Source organism: Heterodontus francisci, chromosome 13 (assembly GCF_036365525.1).
Source record: "Heterodontus francisci isolate sHetFra1 chromosome 13, sHetFra1.hap1, whole genome shotgun sequence".
Lineage (NCBI taxonomy): Eukaryota > Metazoa > Chordata > Chondrichthyes > Heterodontiformes > Heterodontidae > Heterodontus > Heterodontus francisci.
This window is the reverse complement of record NC_090383.1, coordinates 34980808-35005846: the sequence shown is the minus strand read 5'-3', so window position 1 is coordinate 35005846 and position 25039 is coordinate 34980808. Positions and strand designations below refer to the sequence as shown.

Sequence of the window (25039 nt, the reverse complement as noted above, 5' to 3'; positions counted from 1 at the left end):
CTTGGTGTGCTCGCGCTGGGTGCATTTGTCCTGCAGGAGACACTGCAGATTTAATGACATGTCAAAAGATGAATCGTAACCATTGTAAACATGCATCGATATCATTCATTCGGGACTGGCTTTCGTGCGGCACATCCAAGCATATCAACAATGCCATTCGTCAACTTCGCGCACAATCATTGAGTGTCTGGCACCAAGGCTGCTCACACAATCCACTGCATGCCTTGCCTGCCCTCTGTCTTAAAGAGAGGGAGGCAGAAAGAAAAACAATGGAGTAGTTTCACCACGACCACTTACCCTCGCCAATCTGAGCAAGTCATTGATGCGCTTACAACACTGCACCCAGGTTCTGCGCATCACTCCCTCACCCCCTTCCCCCAGTTCGAGACCTCCTCTGCTACTTCCATCTTGGTCAGGCGGGGGGTGGGTGGGTCTTCTGGATCCATCTGCAGGGAAGAGGACTTCCTGCCTTTCCCTGACGGCTTGGAGGAGAATTTTTTTTTTATTTGTTTGGGGGATGTGGGCGTCGCTGGTTATGCCAGCATTTATTGCCCATCCCTAATTGCCCTTGAGAAGGTGGTGGTGAGCTGCCTCTTGAACCGCTACAGTCCTTGGGGTGTAGGTACACCCACAGTGCTTTTAGGGAGGGAGTTCCAGTATGTTGACCCAGTAACAGTGAAGGAACGGCGATATAGTTCCAAGTCAGGATGGTGTGTGTCTTGGAGGGAAACTTGCAGGTGGTGGTATTCCATTGCATCTGCTGCCCTTGTCCTTCTAGGTGGTAGAGGTTGCAGGTTTGGAAGGTGCTGTCGAAGGGGCCTTGGTGCGTTGCTGCAGTGCATCTTGTAGATGATACACACTGTTGCCTCTGTGCGTTAGTGGTGGAGGGTGTGAATGTTGAAGGCGGTGGATGCGGTCCCAATCAAGCAGGCTGCTTTGTCCTGGATGATGTCAAGCTTCTTGAGTTTTGTTGGAGCTGCACCCATCCAGGCAAGTAGAGAGTATTCCATCACACTCCTGACTTGTGCCTTGTAGATGGTGGATGGGCATTGGGGAGTCAGGAGATGAGTTAAGCGCTGCAGAATCCCCAGCCTCTGGCCTGCTCTTGCAGCCACAGCATTCATGGGGCTGGTCCAGTTCAGTTTCTGGTCAATGGTGACCCCCCAGGATGTTGATAGTGGGGAATTCAGCGATGGTAATGCCATTGAACATCAAGTGGAGATGGTTAGATTCTCTCTTGTTTGAGATAGTCATTGTCTGCACTTGTGAGGCGCAAATGTTACTTGCCACTTATCAGTCCAGCCTGAATGTTGTCCAGGTCTTGCTGCATATGGACACGGGCTGCTTCAGTATCTGAAGAGTCGCGAATGGTGCTGAATATTGTGCAATCATCAGTGAACATCCCCACTTCTGACCTTATGATTGAAGGAAGGTCATTGATGAAGCAGCTGAAAATGCTTGGGCTTAGGACACTACCCTGAGGAACTCCTGCAGTGATGTCCTGGAGCTGAGATGATTGACCTCCAACAACCACAACCATCTTAGGCTACGGGCCAGGTACTGGAAAATGGGATTAGAATAGATAGATTTGATGGCTGCCGCAGACACAGTGGGCTGAAGGGCCTGTTTCTGTGCTGTATAACTCTATGATTCTATGACTCTTCCTTTGTGTTAGGTATGACTCCAATCAGCAGAGAGTTTTCCCCTGATTCCAATTGACTCCAGTTTTGCTGGCGCTCCTTGATGCCATTCTCAATCAAATGCTGCCTTGATGTCAAGGGCAGTCACGCTCACCTCACTTCTAGAGTTCAACTCTTTTGTCCATGTTTGGACCAAGGCTGTAACGAGGTCAAGAGCTGAGTGCCCTCCTGCACTCTTCATTGAACCAGGGTTGGTTCCCCGGCTTGATGGTAATGGTAGAGTGGGAGATATGCTGGGCCATGAGATTACAGTTTGTGGTTGAATACAATTCTGCTGCTGCTGATGGCCCACAGCACCTCATGGATGCCCAGTTTTGAGTTGCTAGGTCTGTTCGAAATCTGTCCCATTTAGCACAGTTGGAGTGCCACACAACACAATGGAGGGTATTCTCAATGTGAAGATTGGACTTCGTCTCCACAAGGACTGTGCGGTGGGTCACATCTACCAATACTGTCATAGACAGATGCATCTGTGACAGGTAGATTGGTGAAGATGGGGTCAAGTAGGTTTTTCCCTCTTGTTGGTTCTCTCACCACCTCCCACAGACCCAGTCTAGCAGCTATGTCCTTTAGAACTCGGCCAGCTCGGTCTGTAGTGGTGCTGCCGAGCCATTCTTGGTGATGGATATTGAAGTTCCCCACCCAGAGTAGATTGTGTGCCCTTGTCACCTCAGTGGTTCTTCCAATTGGTGTCCAACAGAGGAGAGGCACTGATCCATCAGCCGAGGGGGGCAGTAGCTGGTAATCAGCAGGAGGTTTCCTTGCCCATGTTTGACCTGATGCCATGAGACTTCATGGGACCCGGAGTCAATGTTGAGGACTCCCAAGGCAACTCCCTCCTGACTATATACCATTGTGCCACCACCTCTGGTGGGTCTGTCCTGCCGGGGGAACAGGATATAGGGATGGTGATGGTGGTAATAAAAACAGAAAGTGCTGTAAATACTCAGCAGGTCTGGCAGCATCTGTGGTGACAGAGCAGAGTTAGCGTTTCAAGTCTGTGACCTTTCATCAGAACGGAAAAGGTCACAGTTCTGATGAATGGCCACAGACCTGAAACATTAACTCTGCTTGTCTCTCCACAGATGCTGCCTGACCTGCTGAGTATTTCCAGTACCTTCTGTTTTAATTTCAGATTTCCAGCATCCACAGTATTTTGCTTTTATTATGGTGATGGTGGTGTCTGGGACATTGTAAGATATGATTCGGTGATTATGACTCTGTCAGGCTGTTGCTTGACAAGTCTGTGGGACAGCTCTCCCAATTTTGGTACAAGTCCCCAGATGTTAGTAAGGAGGACTTTGCAGGGTCAACAGGGCATCAGATTGTGGTTGAATACAATTCTGCTGCTGCTGATGGCCCACAGCACTGAGGCATCACTGAACCATGGGGTGGGACACTGCCTGCTGCCTAACATTTTCTTTGCTGTTACAGCAGAGAAAAATAAATGATGTGAAGTTGGTGCTGGATTACAAAAATTAAGGGAGGCAAAAGCATTTTTAATAATGTTCAAACTTCAATTCAGGTTTCTATGCAGACAGGAAGGCTGCTGATCTTAGAGGCTGCAAGCACAGAATATTTTAGAACCGTGGTCATCATGATGCTTGGCCCAGTGTCAGTGGGTTCCACCAATGAAAGGCTGTCCCTGCTGCATAATCCCACATGTCCCCCCTGCCTTTCGCCACACGGTTCATTTACATATAAAATCACGTGTAAAGTGGGAAAAATGGCAGAATGGGAAGTTTTGCCAACTTCCAGTCCCGCCATCAGGAATGCTGCAGGACAGAAAATCCCGGCCATAATCTAGGCGCACACTCCAATGCAGTACGACAAAACTGGTGCATTGTTGGAAGTACTTCCTTTCAGATGAGATGTTAAAGCTGCATCCCGTTTGTCTGTTGTCCAGGACATGAAAGATTCCATGGCACTATTCAAAGAAGTGCAGGATGTTCTTCAAGTATCTTTGCTGGCATTCAGCCCTCAACCAACACCACCAAAAAGGACTAATTGGTCATTCATTTATTTGTGGTTGTGGGATCTTGCTGTGTGAAAATATGGCTGCCACGTTTGCCTACAAAATGACAGCAGTAACACTTCAAAAATAATTGGTTACAAAACACTTTGCGTTTACATCTTCGCCATTATTTTAAAAGATTAAAACTCAAAAAATAATCTCCATGTTTGTGGCAACACAGATTCAATAATTCGGTTCTTTGAAATCTGAGTGAAACTAGTCTGGTATAGATGGTGCTTCAAAACAAATAATAGTGAGGTATAGAAAGGATTCCGATGAGAAGCAGTTTAAGAATCAAGGATTACACAATTACCAGCAATTGAAATGTGTAGCCTATTAGCACATAATTAAACTAAATCAGTTCCACCTTTTGTCTGTTGGGGCTGGAAATGTACATGTTATTCAGTTGTCTGATCTGTACAATTAAACCTCCTTTTTTTTTAAAGTACTGAATAGGGTTACATACAACTTGACTTGTATTGACAGCACATGAATGAAGTTAAAGACAGGCAAAGTTCACACTGAAAGAACCCTTTTACCCCCTTAAAAAACCTCCCTGTCCACTATTATAAGTGTAGCCTAGCCTGGGATTTAAGCTTTGTTCCAGCTGGATTCCTCTGTTAGTTCAAGCTGCTTGCAGTCAGAACTAAAACTCCGCCTTCTCCCTGACCAAAGTAAATTTGCACAATGCTGTCCCATATAAGGAAGGGATGACATCATTAGTTTTGGTCCATGATTTCTACATACTGTAAAATTTACCTTTCATTGTCTAATGACAGGGCTGGAATGTTATGGTTTACTCCCAGTGGGGTAGGTAGTAGTGCCTGCTAGCTCTCCAAGCACAGTTTAATGTAGTGAAAGTTTCTCAGGCATGGAGTTAACTGTATCCTACCTTTAAGGTAAGAAAGGAGTTCTCATTTTTCTCTCTCTCTCTTGTTTTAAGCTTAAGCTCCTGTGCACAGAGTGCTTACCTTTTCTGTTTGCTGGGGGTTGTTAGTAGATGAACTAACCTGGCAACTGAATTAAGTGCTAGGGAGTTCTGTGGATATTACAAAATGTAATATTGGCTAAACAGAGTTTACTGTTCAGGATGAATGTTCACCTACTGTGCTTGCAGAGAGTAAGTAAATATCCTCAACTGAGTTGCCTGTTTGGTTTTTATGTGGGATCTTTGGATGTTCCCTTTTCCTCGTACAGCTCTGTACTCATTCAAACATGATAACTTCAGCCTGAGAATCAGAGGAGAGTTCACTTGTTTAATCTAAACCTCCTTTGTTCTGTAATGTTTTCGATGCATTTCCCAATATTCCTGCTTTCACCGTGTTCTCTTGTGCTTTTACTTTTCCTTAAAGCTTTTCTTATTTAGTATGTTGTCCTGCTAGAATTCCCCCCACCCCCCAAAAAAGAAAGACACACACACAAAAAACTGATAGAAGTTTTCTTCAAAAAGTGGGGCGGGGGGGGGGGGGGGTGGAATGGTGTGGAGGAGAGAGGAGGAGGATCTTCTGTTGACAATTAATGCAGAGAAAATGCTTCAAGGCTGGGAGACTGTAACTGAAGACTTCAGGTTATTACAATGTGTATTGATCATGTAATTATCTTGTAAAATTGTTCTCTCTTAAAATTAGTTGGGTGACGGTTTTTGATTGTGTGCATAGTATAAGTAGTAGGTTTCCTGGAGTGCATGAAGTAATTCTTAAATATTAATAGGAATGATTAACGTAAGGTTCAGCCTGAGCCAGATGTTTTACTACATGGTGCCCACTGAGGTGAAATTGATCAGTCTGGGCTTTTTTTCTTTCTGGTTTGGAATAGTTCAAATAAAAGCATCTATAAGTGTATATATGTCTTAAGTAAAATGTACTTTTGAATTTTTTTAAAGTGTATTGGTTGGTTGCATTGGATAGATTTGAGTGTATAAATGCAGACTCTGACTTGAGGCACTTGTACATTTGAAGGAGTGCTGCTAATATCAGAGTCCTCAAACTTTTGTGAAGGGGAGGTTGTGTCTCACTAACTTGTGGGAGTTTTTTTGAGGAAGTGACGAAGATGATTGATGAAGGAAGGGCAGTGGATGTTGTCGATATGGACTTCAGTAAAGCCTTTGACAAGGTCCCTCATGGCAGACTGGTACAAAAGGTGAAGTCACACGGGATCAGAGGTGAGCTGGCAAGATGGATACAGAACTGGCTCTGTCATAGAAGACAGAGGGTAGCAGTGGAAGGGTGCTTTTCTGAATGGAGGGATGTGACTAGTGGTGTTCCGTAGGGATTAGTGCTGGGACATTTGCTCTTTGTAGTATATATAAATGATTTGGAGCAAAATGTAGCTGGTCTGATTAGTAAGTTTGCGGACGACACAAAGGTTGGTGGAGTTGCGGATAGTGATGAGGATTGTCAGAGGATACAGCAGGATATAGATCGGTTGGAGACTTGGGCGGAGAAATGGCAGATGGGGTTTAATCCGGACAAATGTGAGGTAATGCATTTTGGAAGGTCTAATGCAGGTGGGAAGTGTACAGTAAATGGCAGAACACTTAGGAGTATTGACAGGCAGAGAGATCTGGGCGTACAGGTCACTGAAGGTGGCAACGCAGGTGGAAAAGGTAGTCAAGAAGGCATATGGCATGCTTGCCTTCATCGGTCAGGGCATAGAGTATAAAAATTGGCAAGTCATGCTGCAGCTGTACAGAACCTTAGCTAGGCCACACTTGGAATATTGCGTGCAATTCTGGTCGCCACACTACCAGAAGGACGTGGAGGCTTTGGAGAGGGTACAGAAGAGGTTTACTAGGATGTTGCCTGGTCTGGAGGGCATTAGCTATGAGGAGAGGTTGGATAAACTCTGATTGTTTTCGTTGGAACGACGGAGGTGGAGGGGCGACATGATAGCGGTTTACAAAGTTATGAGTGGCATGGACAGAGTGGATAGTCAGAAGCTTTTTCCCAGGGTGGAAGAGTCAGTTACTAGGGGACATAGGTTTAAGGTGCGAGGGGCACAGTTTAGAGGTGATGTGCGAGGCAAGTTTTTTACACAGAGGGTGGTGAGTGCCTGGAACTTGCTGCCGGGGGAGGTGGTGGAAGCAGATACGATAGCGACGTTTAAGAGGCATCTTGACAAATACATGAGTAGGATGGGAATAGAGGGGTAAAGTCCCCGGAAGTGCAGAAGGTTTTAGTTTAGACAGGCATCAAGATTGGCGCAGGCTTGGAGGGCCGAATGGCCTGTTCCTGTGTTGTACTGTTCTTTGTTTTGTTCTTTTACTGCCAACAACAGTTTGCCCAGCCTCCCGAGACCAGAGGTTTCATTGGTCTTACCAACTATTGGGCTGCCACTTTGCACCAAGCTGGATTCTCCACCCCCACCCCCCCAATCACCGCCCTTCCCCACAACCCCCATCCCTGTCTTTCAGTCTCAAATATTACATGCGTTCTTCCCCCCTACTGGCCTTCGTTGGAATTGTGACAGCATCTAAAGTAAACTGTGGGGGACATTGCACGGATATGTTGGGGCTCTGTTTGAGTGCCACTTCACTGGGATCCTCTTATGATAATTCAGAAAACCTGGTTCTGTTTGTGTAAAAGCAGAACCAGTGGAGCAGTGTGCTATTCTCGCTGATACTTGTGCACATAATGTGGCTTTGCTTTTCAATTCAATTTATCCGTTATGTGTGTTCAGGAAACTTTTTTTTTTCTATTTGTAAATAAAGCATTTTATTACATCTATGGTCCATAGAATCCCAGTTGAATTAATTATTAAGATGGTCATGTCGTTTTGCCCTGATATGGGGGCGGGAATGGAGGCGGACGGGCACATAATTTCGCGTCACCTGCTTGCGTGCCAGTTTACCAGCACCATCCTGCACTGAGCCATTTTGGGCAAAGCCATATCGGTGGGGGGTGCGGAACGGCTAGCCTCCCGCAAGCGGCGGATTGCCATTTGAGGTCATATTAAGACCATGGATCAGAGGTTGACTGGAATTTTCCAGTTGGCCTGCGGGCCCCCCCCCCTGGCGTTGGCAGCATGACTGCTGCCTGCTGGCAGCCTCACAGTGGCAGACTGAGGGGGCCAGTGCTCCAGGCAGACCCTGAGGCGTCCCCCACCCCAGCCACCTGGCCACACATGCTGCCACACGGCATCTTGTGGAGGGCTTTCCCTTACACAGTAGTGGCCCAGCAGCTGTGGCCATTTTTTATTTTTATTTTTTATTTCAGATTCTTTTAAAGTTTGCTGAGAGGATGCCTCAAGGTGGAGGCACCATCTGTCTGTCTGTCTCTCTCTCTCTCTCTCTCTCTCTCCCTTACCTGCATCGGCAGGCTGCAGCTCCTATGGCTGGAAAGCCCCCCCCCCCCCCCCCCCAATGGCCTTAATTGGATGGCGAGCACACCCTCTGGCCACTAATTGGCCAATCCAGGCAAAATCACCATCCGGTGACTTTTCCTGGCACAGTGCAGGGTCTGGACCCACATTTGACCTCTATGTTGGGATCCCAACCCAAAATGTAAATCCTGCCCCTAGTGTGCGAGACTTGCATCTGACTGCAGTCATACAGCTGCAGAAACCAGAACTGCTGTTGGAAATTAAAACTCTCTGAGAAGCAAGAGCTCTGAGACTGTGGAGAAGAGTCTACCTAGCTGAAGAAGAGTGCTTGAAGCAGGAGCACCCGTTGAATAAGGTAATTTTGTTCAAGGTAGCGAAGTGTACAAGGTATACTTTTTTGGTCTATCTGTCTCCTACTCCCTCTGCAACTGTACTTGCATATTTAGGTGTCACCCTCTTATCTTCCCTCTCCTTCCCAAAGGTTGGGATTGCTTCAATGGTGGACTGCTGAAAGCATCCCATTTTGTCAAACATTACACAACACATTGCTGTTTAGCCCTAAGAAAGTTGTTTCCTGAATAGAACCAGTTAGAGGCATTGAGTACAAAATCAGGGAAGTTATGTTGAAGCTCTATAAAGCTCTGGTTAGGCCCCCACTGGAGTATTGCATCTAGTTCTGGTCACCACACTTCAGGAAGGATATGAGGGTCCTTGAAAGGGTGCAGAGGGGATTTAACAGAATGGTTCTAGGGATGGAGGATTTTAGTTACAAGGTTAGGTTGGAAAAGCTAAAGTTGTTCTCCTTAGAGCAAAGGAGATTGAGGAGAGATTTAATAGAATTGTACAAGGTTATAGCAGGCTTAGATAAGCTAGACAAGGAAAAACTTCCCATTAACTAATGGTACAAGGACTAGTGGACACAGATTGAAGGTTTTGGGAAAGAGATGGGGGGTGGGGAGGGGGAAATATGAGGAAGCATGTTTTTTACACAGTGGGTGATAATGACCTGGAAGTTGTTGCCCACAATGGTGGTGGAAGCGGCGACAATCACTGACTTCAAGAGGAAGTTGGATGGCCACCTGACAGAAATAGACTTGTACAGCTGCAGGGGGGGGAGTGGTACTGACTGGATAGCACCTTGGAGAGCTGACATGGACTTGATGGGCTGAATGGTCTCCTTCTATGCTGTAAATAACTCAATGGCCAGGATTCTATCTAGGTGACGGGGTCTCGACGTCCGGCAAAAGTGACACCGAGAATCTTGTGTCGCTTCTTCTGTGGGAAGCCCGCTGAATCAAGTGCCAATTAGGCACTTAACTGGACAGCGGCATGCCTTCCAAGGGATCGGGGCCAATCAGAGGCCGGCAGCTCTCTAACTGAGCAGTGCCGCCGCGGATGTGGTGGTTGCTGCTGGTGGAAGTGCCCACCCGAGACCCAGGAGCGGTGCTAGATCCAGGCCACAGGTAGGTCAGGACGGGAGAGGTCTCAAGGGATTGCAAGGGAGGTGGGTGTAGGGGTCGGCAACAAGGGCAGGGGGTAGCTCACAGCAGACCCCCTCCCTCCCGATGCTGGATCCCTCATTTTAGGCACTAAATGCCTTTTAACAAGGAAACCCCCACTCCTCCATCCAACTGGATCTGGTAAGTAGCCCGCACGGTTTTTCCTGGCATGCTTCCCACCTGGCAATAGGGCTACCTGCCGCTCAGCTAATTGCGGCAGCGGCAGCTCGAAGCCCTTAATTGGGCAGTAAGGCCCTCAAATGGCAGCGAGACTGGAAGGCCATTCACAGGCCTTCCCTCCCCAGAATTAATTTTGGCAGCGGTGCGATGGTGGCGGGGACGCCCCGCCCCACCACCATCCCACCCAATTATATGATCTTCCCACCACCTGGGAGAACATAAAATTCCTCTATGGCTCTATCAGGGCAGGATTTTCTCCACTGGCTTCAAGACCCCACTGTCAGGCTCAAATGGGGCTCAGAAGCCCACACTGTGTCGGGAAAGTCACTCATCTGTAATTTTCCCCAAATTAGCTAATTAGTGGCCAGAGGGAAGGTTCTGAAAGCAGGTGGGGGACGACCTCTAGGTCTCCCTGGAGCAATGCCCTCATCCCCAGCCCAGTCCGGGGGGGCCTTTAAGCCTCCCTGGTGCATGGCCCCCCCGCCCCCCCTCCACAGCTCTGCCACCAGGAGGCCGCCTCCATGCAACTACACTGTTCCCCGATGCCTCCAGGGACCTCGCGGCCAACTGGAAAATCCCAGTCAGCCTCCAACAATTGGCCTTAAGAGGCCTATTGGTGAATTGGCTATCTGCCACTTGCGGGTGGGTAGCCTTGGCATGCCCACCACATCCCCTGCCCACCACCCCCCATCCCGGCTCCACGTAAATGGCCCGGAGGCAGGATGGAGACGAGAAACCGGCATACTGGCCAGAGGCTCGAATTTTCATGCCTGCCCCCATCAGGGCCTAAAGTTTGAGTCCTAAGTCTGTGTAAGTTAGAGCAAGTTATACTGGTCCTGGTAATGTTTTCTTAAAGTTTTACAGCATGGATGGACTAGCCCATTATGGTGATTGATCCACATGATGGCATCATGGTTTGTGTAATTTCAGAAATGGACCAGACAGAATATGCCCTATGATCCTGACTTTGTTCTGATGCAATGAGTTGAAGTTGGCTGCATGCATTTACTACATTCGTAACTTTGATGTTGCCTAAATCCTAAGCCATACTAATACTAGCAGTGTGCTCTAACATTGGTATCCATGTTCAACTGGAGGCTGTAACCTTGGGTCTTCTCCAGGGTATCTAAGTTGCCACCTGGTCACTGGCAAAGACAGCTATTGTCAAACTAATGCCAGTTGATTTTATGGTAATAGAGTGGCTGTTTTACTTTCAATAGCATCTGATTTATTGAAGGAGACAGTAAAACCCCTGTTGAAAATTCCCCCTACCCACCAAGCTCCAGTATTGGAATCAGTGATTGGCTCTTTCCCAGGCTTCTGTGTTGTATGGTGGGAGGGGTTTGGCTCTTGATGTCACAGAGAAACATCAGCCCTTCTACAGGTGTGCATGCCCACCATCGCCAAGTGTACGACAGTGAAGATGTTAAATTTAAACCTACGTGTATTGGGAATTGAGATAAGACTACACTGAATACTTTTTCAAAAAAGCTTTTCGCTTATGGCCGAAGATTCCTTACATGAGAGAAAAAGCTGTTATTTGTTTTTACATCAACAGTTCAACATGAAACAAATAGAAAAACACACTAATGAAATCTAGGAACAAAACAAAAACAAGGGTAGGATTTTCCCTGTGGGCTTCTGAACCCCACCTTCGAGCTCAAATAAGGGTCAGAAGCCTGCACTGTGTGGGGAAACAGTCAGTGATTTTCCCTGGAGTGGCTAATTAATGGCCATCGGGTGGGCTCGCTGTGCAATTAAGGGCAGCGGCAGGCTCTCTAAGTTGGAGGACCAATCAGAGATCTTCCAGCTTGAAAGCAGCAGCAGGATGCAATGGAAGGTAAAAGAGGGAGAGGGCGCTTTAAAATGGAGGTACCCTCAACCAATGTTTTAAAAGCTTAAATAAAAAATGGCTTTTGCAGCCAGGCCACCACTGTACGTGGGGTGAGGGAGGAAGCCCCTCTTCACCTCTATAGGCAGGGAGGGCCTCCACGTAGCTAAACTGTCCCCGTCGTCTCTGGGAACCTAGAGGCCCACTCAAAAATCCCAGTCGGCTTCTGTTAACGGGCCATAATAAGCTGTTATGTACTTTAATTGGCTACCCGCCCTCTACAGGTGGGTAGCTCTGCCAGCCCCCCATCCTGCCTCTGGGGAAATGGCCTGGGGGCTAGCTGGTGGTGCTATTTTGTAACCCCTCCCACCTCTGTTCCCAGCCCCAGAGGGGCTTAAAATCCAAACCAAGGTGCGTGTGCATGTTCACATTCATGTGTTTGGAAAGGCAGAAAAAAAAGAGCAAGAGAAGAGATGGCATAACCTCTCATATTTCTTCCACATAGTAATACCTCAGCCATATGGGCACATTGAATCTAGAGGGTCTCGTTAACTCATAGTGGAGCTGTGCTGTGCATATGGTAAATTTATAAATGGGATTTACTAATGAAACTGCCAACAAAAATTGCAAAATGATCTGGTCCCAGTGATAAAGTTTCCCATTCCCCTTTAAGCCTATTTCTTCTTTGTTGAGCAAGGTGACATCCTGAGCTGTTTCCTGCACTCTGGTCTTGTGGAGGACAGTGTAAAGATATTCAATATGAATAAAACGCCTTGAAATTATGTTGCAAAATATCAATGCACAAATATTTAGCACAATCGCATGAATTTCTTTAGTCTGCTATTTTAAGAGGTGCTAACCCATTTAACAACTACAACTTGCATTTATATAGCATTTTTAATTTCCCAAGTTGCTTCAAAGAGGTGTTAACAAGCAAAATTTGACCCTGAGCATAAGAACAGGAAGGAGGACAGATGACCAAAACCTTGTTCAGAAGAGAGAGGTTTTAAGGAGTACCTTTTAAAGGAGGTGTTAGGATCAGGTGAGAAAGGTGTGTAGGGGTCCCTTTCAGCCTTCACCTGGTCTTACTGTAACAGGATTTAATTTTAAACGCACTGTGTTTTGAGCACCTCCTTGGTGAATCATTGTTCACTGCTTTCCAATTATAAAGCAAAGAAATGAGCACAAACAGACTTTCTTAGGTTTAAAGAAGAAAAGTGAAATTTATTAAACTTAAACTAAAACTCTAATTTGGTTAACGCCTACGGATACATGCTGCGCTCCACGTTAGCATGCATACGCGATACACACATGCAAATAGAGGCAGAAAATAGCAGAAGAAAAATAAAGTGGAGAGGTTTGAAACAATATCTGAAGAGTTTCTTGTTACAGTGCCTCACTGTAGAGTCCTTGCTTGTAGGTAATTCTTGCTTTTCACTGGGGCCCAGTATTTTTAAACCTTGTTCACTGTAGGAGACTTTTCTGTCTTGGGGTTCCTGTGTCTTCAATGGATTCTGAAGCTGGTGAGAACGAGATGAGAGCAGACAGGAGAGAGATGTTCTCAATCCAGGAGCTTTCTGCCAGTTCATAACTCTGTGGCAAGTTCAAATTCAAAAAAAACTTAGGTAGCCCAGCAGGTTAGTCACGTGACTAGCTGGTGTGATCATGTCAGTTTGTGTATTCGAACATCTTAGCAGTTAACCTGGAATCCAAGCTTCTCCACCCTCAACATCTGGTAATCAAAAGTCCATTGTGGATTAAATTGGAGCAGGGAGTAGCCCTTTTGTCCTTTCCAAGTACTGTCTGTTTATATGCAAAAATGTCTCTTCAGCCAAGGATCCCTTGTGGGTTTTTTAGCCAGTTCTTTCTTCACTCCAATAATAGATTAAAATTAATGTTCATGTGGTGAAATTAATATTCCTCATTCTTGACAGATGGGGGCCTGCATGACAGAGGAAAGAAATGCAGAGAGTTTTAGGGCCACACCGCTGAAGGCACAGCCACCAATGGGGGAGTGATGAAAATTTGGGGAAGCGCGAGAGGCCAGAATTAACATTACAATAGGGGACCGGGAATGTGCTTTATGTTCACACACTGATTTCTCCATTTCAAGGCCTTTGTTATTATACAGTGACCTTGAATCCAAAATAAACATGGCCCACTATCAGAAGCAGGTGGTTGGCCTAGGGGGGAGGCATAGTGGTAATGTCACTGGACTAGTAATCCAGAACCCAGGCAAATGCATTGGGGACATGGGTTCGAATTCAATCATCATTTCAGATGGTGAATTTGAATTCAATTAATAAATCTGGAATTCAAAGCTAGTCTCATGGTGACTATGAAACCATTGTTGATTGTTGTAAAAATCCATCTGGTTCACTAATGTCCTTTTTAAAGGAGGAAATCTGGTGATGAATGACCTACATGTGATTCCGGACCCACAGCAATGTGGTTGACTCTTAAAAAGCCCTCTGAAATGGCCTAGTAAACCACTCTGTTCAAGAGCAATTAGGGATGGGCAATAAATGCTGGCCTAGCCAGCACTGACCACATCCCATAAATGAATGGAAAAAAATTCCATGTATTCCAACTTTAGCGCATAGTTTGTTGGTATGTTCACTTTTCTTTGGGCCTTCTGCTATTCTTACCTGAGATCCATACATAGCATAGAATTTCACAGCATGGAAGGAGATCATTTGGCCCATGGCTGCGAACTTTCTGTTTACTCTTTTGTGCTCTCTTACGCCCTTTTCAATTTCTCTTTCTATCTGCAGAATGATTCAAATTGAGTTGATTTCAAGCCCACCACCCCTGCCAACCAGAGGTATTGGGCTGGATTTTCAAAGCCCATTGGGGACAGGAATGGCTGCGAGCGCAATTTGTATATCACGCTCTCTGAGGTCAGCACCGGTTTCCGCTGTCCCCGGAACATGCTGCTATTTTCAAAGAGCTGCTGTGAGGGATTTTTGAAGGCTGGGAACGGGGAAGATGCCATGTGGAGAATATGAGAGAGTTGTGAAGGTGTGAACAGTGTGCAGGGCTATGGGGAGGGCTGATTAAATTAAAGCAGAGGCAGCAACTAAAGCTCATCTGCTTCAGATGTGCCTCAGTGTGGCTATTGCTGCAGCTGGAAGAATTGCATTTTTCAGTGGCAAGTGGCAGGAAACTGGTGTTGGAAGTGAGACCATTGGTATCACTGGGGCACCAGGAGTGGGCAGGGGAAGGCCTGGTGAACATACAAAGCCCAGCTGAGGGAGTTCAGATGGGAACAGGCTACTGTAACATTGGACAGAGCAGCCAGAATGAGCTTCAGCAGATGCAACCTCCTGGACAGCAGGAGGCCAGAGAAGCACAGTGGGGGGGCTGCAAGGGGAAGAAGGCGCTACCCAGGACATTGGGTCAACTGCCCAAGAGTCAGCTACCTACAAATGACAGCCTGCTATGGCACTGGCGCTCTGTGCCTATCCAGGCAGATGGTCTCGGAACTTTGTGCTTTGATTCAAAAATGACATCGGGCCTCAGGGCCCCCAAGGCAGTCCTTTACCTGCAGCTGTCAAGATCACTGTCACCCTGAACTTCAAGCTTGTTCCAGGGTTCAGCTGTGGACCTAGGTGGCATTTTCCAGTCAGCAGCTCGTCACGCCATCTGGCAGGACACGGATGCCACATTCTGGAGGGCGGGATGACATCCACTTTGACACAGATGGGCCAGCATAGGGACGGAGGACTGTTGGCTTTGCTGCCATTGATGGATTCTCGCAGCTCCAGGGCATCATCAATTGCACCCACATAGCCATCAAGACACTGACAGACCAGCCAGTCAGATTCCTGAACAGAAAGCGCTACCACTCATTGAATATCCAACTGGTCTGTGACCACATGAAGTGAATCTTGTGCCAGGTTCCCAGGCAGTTGTCATGACTCCTTCATCCTGCAAGAGTGCCAGGCCCACATCCAGACTCTGTGGGTGGCTGCTGGGGGATAAGATTGTCCCCTAAAGTGATGGCTCCTGACGCCCGTTTGAAAGCCCAGACACGGTTGGAGAGAGACACTACAACCAGAGCCATCTCCTAACATGGACCAGCATTGAACAGACCTCCTTGAAGACACGCTTCCATTGCCTTGACCGGTTGGATGTTGCCATCCAGTACGAGCCAGTTAATGTCTCGTATCATGGTCGTCTCCTGCGCCCTGCGCAACTTGACACTGCAAAGAGGCCAAGAGATGGAGAAGAAGCTGGAATGTGGCTCAAGCTTGGAAGAGGACTGGGAGGAGGAAGAACAAGGGGAACTGCGGCTGCCACAAAGCCTGGTGAGCATGAAGTGGAGGAAGGCTGGCCATGCCATCCCAGAACTCGGGGCGAACTGCAGGCTGGGATGGCAGCAAGGCCTCTCTGATCCAGCCGCACTTCTCCTGATCTCCACCTAACCCTTGCAGCTGAGAAGCCCACTACTCATAATCCAGCATACACCACTTTGACCCTTAACTGTGAGTTCCCATTGGCAGCCATGAATATACATATGGAGCTTTTCTCCATCCACCTATGTTCAACATTGAAACTCGTGGGCACATAGCAGTGTCAGATCTCCAGGCCACTGCCACCGGCGTTCCTCCTTTTGAAAGGTCACAGCAAAAACACACCTATCAGAGTGGTGACAAAATATTTATATTGTGAGGTACATGACAATACAGACCAAATATGTTCGTTAGCACCCAGGTGACCCGAGAAGTGAAATCAGTGCTGTAGTGCCTTCCTCTCCCGAGCACTTCTACAGGGTGCTCCTCTTGTGGCACAGAATGAGGCGGAGGCAGCCTGCTGTCTGCTCTGTGCCATGGGCTGAGATGCCTTTGGCTTCTGTCCTCGTCTTGGAGGTGCCCGTGCGAGTTCCTCCAAAGGCTGCTGCGCCTCTGTCACAAAGCCGTGGCGCACACATTGCTCCTGAGTTGGAGGAGACAAGGGCCCAAAGGGTGACTCCAGCCTCCCTTGAGGAGTTGGTCCAACTCCACCCTTGCCAGGTGCTCGTGGATGCAGGAAGCGGGCACTGGCTGGGACACCGATGGCATCTACTCCAAGCACCTTTTGCACCATCAATGACACTGAGTGGTCAATGCTGCAGAGAGTTTCACTCTTTCTGTGCATATCAGCGCACTGCTCCTGCACCCACTCAGAGGGGTTCTGCATTTGGCTGTCCAAGAGGTTGCCCAATCTCTCAACAGAGGAACTAGTGATTGAATCTGAGTCATGACTGAGCATATGTGCTGCATGGACTCCTCCATTGCTTTCCCATGGCTCCTTAAGACTTCAGGGTACTCTGACAAACAGGAATTTATCTGCCTCAGGTTGTCCAGGAAGGCCCTCCTCCTCTGTGACACCCGAGGCCCAGTATCTTCGCCCAGCAAAACATCGCTGTGTCTGTCTTCTGTCCTCCTGAGGGGGACTGTCCACAGCTGACTACCTCACCATCCACCTCCAGCTCATGCGTGCTATGAGATGCACCCAGTGCTCCCCTATCTGTGCTAGTCATGGCTACTGCTCGCCTTTTAAAAATTGCTGTCACTTACCTTCTCCCACTTCCATAATGCGTCTGGTGCCTCTAATAGAGCTCCCAGGTCAATTTATTGTGTTTGCGTTTTAAAAATAGCGTTGCATCAGTGGGGTCAGGACCCGGAAATGTTCCAGGCATTGGGCTCCCGACCACAAAATGAAAATCCAGGCCACGAACTCCAATTGAGGTCAGCTAACCTTCTCATCAATATGCCTCAATTCCACACCCGTTCAACTTTGTAACTGAGAAGGCAGACCTGTGCTTTTGGTGGATTTTGGAGGCTGCCTTTGCTCATAATTGTCAAGTACTTGTATTTAAGATATGGATGCATCCTCATTTGTAAATATCTCAGCCTTTTTGAAATCTGGGCTGTCGCTGCTTAATTCAATTCTGTTCTTATCTGGCATCCACAGAGGGAGCACTTTCCAGTAGGGACCACAGCACAGTGATCAGGAGTGGAAATCCTGGATGGCTTATTTGTTTCCCTTTCTACTCCATAGTTGCTGAACCTTGTCAACCCTTTATTACTGCCTGGTCGAAATCAGCTAACTCAGCACACACTAGGGATTGGGATTATTGGTCTGTGTGGCTCAGTGTCCGACTAGGCATTGCCTTAAGTTCTTTACGCAGAGGGTGGTGGGTGCATGGAACGCATTGCCAGCGGAGGTGGTAGACGCGGGCATGATAGCGTCTTTTAAGATGTATCTAGACAGATACATGAATGGGCAGGAAGTAAAGAGATACAGACCCTTCGAAAATAGGCGACAGGTTTAGATAGAGGGTTTGGAGCGGCGTAGGCTTGGAGGGCCGAAGGGCCTGTTCCTGTGCTGTAATTTTCTTTGTTCTTTGTTCTTCACCAACTGAGAATTGTTCAGTTTTATTGATGCCTCTGGAGAAGTTTGATTGCTTTTCAAGTTAACACACAACTGGGCCCAAACGGTTTACTCTGCATTTGATCTGTAAACAAGGGCCAGAATTCCACAATTGTCTGCTAAGCCAGAGTAATTGAAGACTGGAAAGACTGTAATCATTTTACATCTTAACCTGGCTCAGACGAGTGCTATGCCTTAAATAATACTCCCTCCCTGCTGCCAACTAGGGTACACTGGACGCTAGTTTCCCTTTGAAACCTGTAGTATTGCTGCACTTGGGCACTGTGCTTTTGTGTTCACGCACTCATGTTGGCCATGGTTCAGTGGTAGCACTGTTGCTGAGCCAGAAAGCTGCGTATTCAACTCCCACTCCAGAGACATGAGCATTAGGCTTACACTTCAGCGCAATGCTGAGGGAGTGCTGCACTATTGCAGGTATCGTCTTTCAGATGAGGCATTAAATCAAGATCCTGTCTGCCCTCTCCTATGGGTGTATAAGATCCATGGCACTATTTTGAAGAGCCAATATCCCTCTATTTCAATAGCGGGGAGGTGCAGAGAAGAAACATCTTGGCTTTCAACAGCCGGTATAGGGCAGTCTTGTGAATTCTGGGCCATTGTGTTAATTTCAGATGTGGCACTGGAGCCCACAATTGTATTTCAGCACTTGACTTCAATCCTGGGCTGATGCTCAAAACAGCAACAATTTGCATTTATATAGTGCCTTTAACATGGTAAAACGTCCCAAGTCACTTCACAGGAGCATAATCGAGCAAAACTTGACACCAAGGTGCTGTTAGGGTAAATGACCAAAAGCTTGGTCAAAGATAGGTTTTATGGGCATTTTAAAGGCTGAAAGAGATGTGTAGAGGTTTAGTGAGAGAATTCCAGAGCTTCTGGCCTTGACAGCTGAAGATATGGCCACCAATGGTGGAATAATCTAAATTTGGGGATGAGAAAGAGCCCAGAATTGGAGGAACGCAAATATCTCTGGTTGCAGGGCTGGAGGAGGTAACAGATAGGGAAGGAGGAGGCCATTGAGGGATTTGCTCATTGAGGCTCTGTGGTAGTATCCGATTTCAGATGCCTGTATCTCTGTGCTGCTACAGGCATACAGTTGGTGCAAATCATGATGTAGGAAAAGTGTAAGATAGCCTTTTGGTAACCCAGCACTTGGCAATTACTGCTATCAATTGTGTATCCTCAAGCTTACTTTGTAGCTGCATCCTATTATAACAATTAATATATAGGAAGGAAAAGAAGCTACTTTTGACTGGCCCTACCCCCTCCCCACCCCACCCAAATAATCTGAGAATGTTTTGCATTAAGATGATACTTTTCATCCCCATCTACTGAGCAGAATTGGTGCATGCTCAGATTGGCTGCCTGTTGATCTCCACTTTCCCAGAAAGGTCCATTCCATTGAGGGTGATTGGCTTATACTGCTTGTAATGTATGAATCACTAAGCTGATCATTCATAAGAATGCATTGATTCCTTCTATGTTTGCTGAACACCGATCCATTCCAACCACGATGGATCCTGGAGCTGATTGCAGTTTCCAGTTCTTTAACTTTTTAGGAAAAGATCTTGAAATCATGGGAGTTTCAGGCAAAAAACTGACTCTCTGTGGATTCAGCACTGTAAATCATATGAGTTCCAGTTTAGCATCCAGGGTTAAATTTCTTGAATCTTAAATGGCAAATTGGTTTAAAACTCAGATCCTTGCTCAAGAAATTGAAGGACAGATCTTCTGTTTTGCTTAAAAAATTTAAGTTGCTGAGAAAGTGGCAATTAAGCAATATGCTGTGTGCGAGGAATTGGCAAATGCTTCTCTGCAATGTAACAGTATGAATTATCACTTGTCCCCCCGCACTGAATGTTTGTACACTTCAATCAAAACTCCAAATTTGAGCAGAAAGTAAGAATGAGTGTTATAAGTCATTTTAAGTTCAAGATCACTGTCCTCAGCTCTCCTATTACCTCCTTCACTCTACCCTGCCAGTGGAAAGTAACCAACAACTTCATTTCATAACCTTTTCTGATGAAATTTTGAATGAAAGCTTAAAATTTTATTCATATACGTTTGTGTCACTTCAGAAATGACTGTCACCGTTAATACTTGGCAAAGATTTTTTTGCACGTTAAGGCACATTTGCATCTAGTCTTTAATTAGATTCCTGCCGTCCTCTCCATACCTCAAATCCCTCCCCAAAAAACACACATTCTGGCTTGTGTTGTCTTGTTCTGCTGAATAAATATAGTTGCTGCTGCGATCTAATGGGATGAAGCAATGAAATAATGGGGATTAATGCTGAAATGCATGGCTTTATTTCTTTATTGAGCCCACAGCAACAAGAACTTACTTTTATATAGTGCCTGTAATGTAGTAAAATGTCCCAAGGCTCTTCACAGGAGCGTCATCAAACAAATCTGATACCAAGTCACACAATAAAAATAGAAATCGCTGGAAATACTCAGCAGGTTAGGCAGTATCCATGGAGAGAAAAACAGTTAACGGCCAAGATTTTACTGGCTCCAGGTGGTGGTCTAGGGGATGGGGGGGCGCTGGCACCAGTAACATGCTGGGAGTCACATCAGGAGAGCTCCCCGATGTAGTCCTGCCGCCAGGCCATCTTTCCCAGTGGTGGGAACAGCAGCAGCTCAGCCAACTGGAGGCAGGCGACCAATTTAAATAATTAAAGGGCCAATTGACGGCCATTTTCCTAGGCCGCCAGCGTTTTGAGACCAGACAGGAAAGTCATTTGTCTTCCTACCCTTCGAGGAGACCTCAAAATGGAGTTGCCCTCTCGTTTTTCATGCAGCCTCAGACTTGGCCATTTCTCTCAGCTGCCTGCCCTCTCATTGGGCTAGCAGTATGGAGAGCCAGCCCACCATCCTTCTCTAGACAACAGGCCCGGCAGTGGACTCTTAATTGGCCACCGCCGGGAATGTTGCTCCTTCAGTCCGGCTGGCCACCTGAGCAGCCTCCGAACCCATGTATGGTCCCGAAGTCTAGACTCATCCCATGGCGGGAATGTCCCGGCCAATGTTTCGGGTCTGTGACCTTTTGTCAGAACTGGGGCAGGGCCAAAGGGAGTGGGAAAAGCAATGAAACAGAAGATGTGTCTAGAGGAGTTGGGAATGATTGAATAGGTGCCATCCAAACACAAGGTGAAGGAAATGTGAGAGAGACACCAAGCCAGAATGGGGGTAGAGGTTATGATCTAAAATTGCTGAATTTAATGTTGAATCCCGAAGGCTCTAAAATGCCCAGTCATAAGATGAGGTGCTGTTCCTCGAGCTTGCTTTGAGCTTCATTGGAACACTGTAGCAGGCCAAGGACAGAAAAGTCAGAATGGGAGCAAGGAGGCGAATAAAACTGGGAGCTTGGGGTCATACTTGCAGACTGAACAAAGGTGTTCCGCAAAGTGGACAGCCCAGTCTGCATTTGGTCTCTGCAGTGTAGAGCAGACCACATCATGAGCAGTGCATGCAGTGTACTAAATTGCAATATACTAAATTGAAAGGAGTACAAGTAAATCGCTGTTTCACCTGGAAGGAGTGTTCGGAGCCTTGGACGGTGAGAAGGGAGGAGGTAAAATGCAAAACCTGCCTTCCTGTGCTTGCATGGATAGGTGCCGGAGGAAAGGGAAGAGGAGTGGACCAAGGTGTTGCAGAGTGAATGGTCCCTTTGGAATGCTGAAAGGGGAGGTGAGGGGAAGATGTGTTTGATCATAACCTCCTACCTCCATTTTGTTTCATGTTTCTTTGGGGGGTTTTTTCCTCCTTTTTTTTCTCTTTCCTCATTTTTGCTTTCAGACAGCAGCTAATCAGGGTCCTGCCGTTCACAACATCTTTAGACACTACTTTTTTGTTTCTTTAACTGTCCTATTACCATTCCCTTTTGGCCTTGCACCATGAAACCTTTCATCATTTAATCTCTCCTGCCCTCCATCCTATCACAGACCTTCCCTTTTGTTCTCCCCACCCCCCGCAACCCACCCCTTTCACTTGCTCAAAACCTATTCCATTTCTAACTTCTCCCAGTTCCAATGAAAGGTCACTGACCTGAAATGCTAACTCTTTTTTTCTCTCTCCATAGTTGCTGTCTGACCTCCTGAATATTTCCAGCATTTTCTGTTTTTATTTCCTGTTTCCTGCATCGGCAGTATTTCCAGCATTTGATCAGGTCACACATGTGATCTTGGGACGAATGACCAAACACTTGGTCAAAAGATGGGTTTTAAGGAGTGATGTAAAGGAGGAGAGTGGTGTGGAGAGATTTGGGGAGGGAATTCCAGAGCTTAGGACCTAGGCAGCTGAAGGCACAGCTACCAAAGTGAAGCAATGAAAATCAGGGATGCCTAAGAGACCAAGCTTGGAGAAGCACCGAGATCTTGGAGGTTGTGGGGCTGGAGGGGATTACAGAGTTTGGGAAGGGTGAGACCATGGAGGGACTTGAAAACAAAGATGAGAATTATAAAATCAAGGCATTTCTGCGCCAGGAGCTAATGTAGGACAGGGTGTTGGGTGAATGGGACTTAATGGGAGTGGAGTTTTGGATGAGCTTAAGTTTTGCAGGTAGAAGATGGGAGGCCATCCAGTAGAGCATTGGACTAGTTGTCTAGAGACAACAAAGGCATTGGGGTTTCAGTAGCAGATCGGCAGAATCTGGCTTTGCCTCTGCCTATGTTATGGAGGTGGAAGTAGGCTGTCTTAGTGATGGCACAGATATGTGGTTAGTAGCTCATCTTGGAGTCCAGCATGATGCCAAGGTTGCGAACAGAGTGGTTCAGCTTCAGGCAGTAAACCAGAGAGTGATGGGAGTTGGGAGCTAAGGATCAGAGTTTGTGGCGGGGATCAAACAATTGAGTTGGAGGAAATTTCTGCTCATGCAATTTTGGATGTTGCACAAGCGGTGTGACAACTCCAAGATAGTGAAGTGGTGTGACAACTCAGATAGTGAAGAGGTCAAGAGCGGTGGTAGTTCAGAAGCGTTTGAGTGTTTTTTTTTATAGATACAGCACTGAAACAGGCCTTTCGGCCCACCGGGTCTGTGCCGACCATCAACCACCTATTTATACTAATCCTACATTAATCCCATATTCCTATCACATCCCCTCAATTCCCCTACCACCTACCTACACTAGGGGCAATTTACAATGGCCAATTTACCTATCAACCTGCAAGTCTTTGGCTGTGGGAGGAAACCGGAGCACCTGGCAGAAGGTCACAGGGAGAACTTGCAACCTCCGTGCAGGCAGTACCCAGAATCGAACCCGGGTCACTGGAGCTGTGAGGCTGCGGTGCTAACCACTGCGCCACTGTGCCGCCCCACTGTTGTCAGTGTACATGCGGAAATTGATGTGCTTTTGGATGGTGTTGCCGAGGGGTAGTATGTAAATGAGAAATAGGAGTTGGGCTAAGGATAGATCTTTGGAAGACACTAAAGGTAACTGCAGGAGCAGGAAAAAAAAGCCATTACAGGCGATTGTCAGGTTACAACTGAAGTGATAAGAATGGAACCAGGTGACTGCAGTCCATCCAGTTGGGCAACAGTGGAGAGGTGTTGGAGGAGGACAGTGTGGTCAACTGTGTCAAAGACTACAGATGGGATGAGAAGGATGAAGAGGGATAGTTTGCCAAGGTCACAGTCACATAGGCTGTTATTTGTGACTTTGACCAGGGCTGTTTCAGTACTGTTGAATGGGCGGAAACCTGATTTGAAGGGATATCCACTCTATAAAACAGCTGCCAGCATTTGAAAAGATAAATATTTACTTTGTGACTTGTCCATTGGCCCATTGCCCTTCAGACTGCTTGTGCTGTAAAGGTGATAGTTGCTGTAAACTCTGGGATCGCTACTGCGGGGTGGACATGGACCCTCTTAAAGGAGGCAGGTGAATTTACAGTGCAAATCTTTTTGGACCAAAACGCACAATTTATTTTTCTTTTCTGAGGAATAACAGCCCAGTTATTTTTTATGCTGTTTTAGTTCCCAATTACCGACCAAAAAGGAAATGAGTCTTTAGGTTTCCGATTCCTTTGTTCAAATTGTAAGGGGGTGGACCTGAGTCCCAGAGTTGTCTTGTATTCATGTTCAGCTGCCATTCCTATGTTCCCATTCTTTGGCAGCACTGCAGTGGTTCTGGGCCCAACTGCAATCCTACAAGGAGCTGATTTGATCAATGGGTGATTTCGTGGGGCGATGGTTACATTTTCCAAAAAGATTTTAGCTTGGCCTCTAAATGGGGTGCTGCACTTTGGTAGATGTTCTGTGTGGTGGGGTGGTGAGAGGACGTGACTTTTTGCCTTGTTCTGAAAATGAATTTCTGGTCGACGTTTTTGAGTCTGGATTGTACTTAATTTGAAATTAGAAATAGGATATTTACCAGTGACTTAATCCTGGTGAAAATGAAAGGAATTGGATATATTTATCTCTAGATTTAAAAAATCTTGCTCATGATCTGCACTATTGTGGAAATTCCAGTGCTCGAGTGTCAATACTTAGTGCAACAATTCCATGTCACACCAGTAGGTGCTCTAATAGAAATCTCAATATAAATCTCATCACTGATATAACAGCTTTTTGTCATGCCATTATATGTTTCCTTAACCATTCCCACAGCTTCCTCTGTTCAGCTCAATCTGTGTTGTATTCTCTGCACCTACGCGTATATAAATATTTTTTTTAATTCCAACCGTGGGAACAGTGGTAGTGTTAGTGGACTAGTAATTCAGAGGCCTGAACAATTGCTCTGGAGACACAATTTCAAATCCCACCACGGCTGCTGGTGGAATTTAAATTCAATTAATTAATAAATCTGTAATAAACAGCTAGTCTCAGTAATGGGGACCATGAAACTACTAGCTTGTTGTAAAACGCCATCTTGTTCAAATACATTAGCTGTCCTTACCCAGTCTGGACTACATGACTCCAGACCCACAGCAATGTGGTTCACTCTTAACTCCCCACTAAAATGACCTAGCAAGCCACTCATTTGTATCTAACCGCTACAGAAAAGTCAAATGAGAATAATGGACAACCTGGCATCAACCTGGGCACCAGAAATGAC

The 25039-nt window shown here is 46.6% G+C and overlaps 1 protein-coding gene across 4 annotated transcripts in view; it reads left to right on the top strand.

Moving 5' to 3' along the window:
* LOC137376333 (filamin-A-interacting protein 1-like) overlaps positions 1-25039 on the top strand; it is a 412771-nt gene that overhangs the window by 297546 nt on the left and 90186 nt on the right. The window contains exon 1 of one of the 4 annotated variants that reach the window (XM_068044660.1): positions 4489-4613. The exons of the other annotated variants lie outside the window; for them this stretch is intronic. The gene's annotated coding sequence lies outside the window, so the exon portion shown is untranslated. Of the gene's footprint in view, positions 1-4488; positions 4614-25039 lie in introns of those variants that run through there. 4 annotated transcript variants of the gene reach the window in all.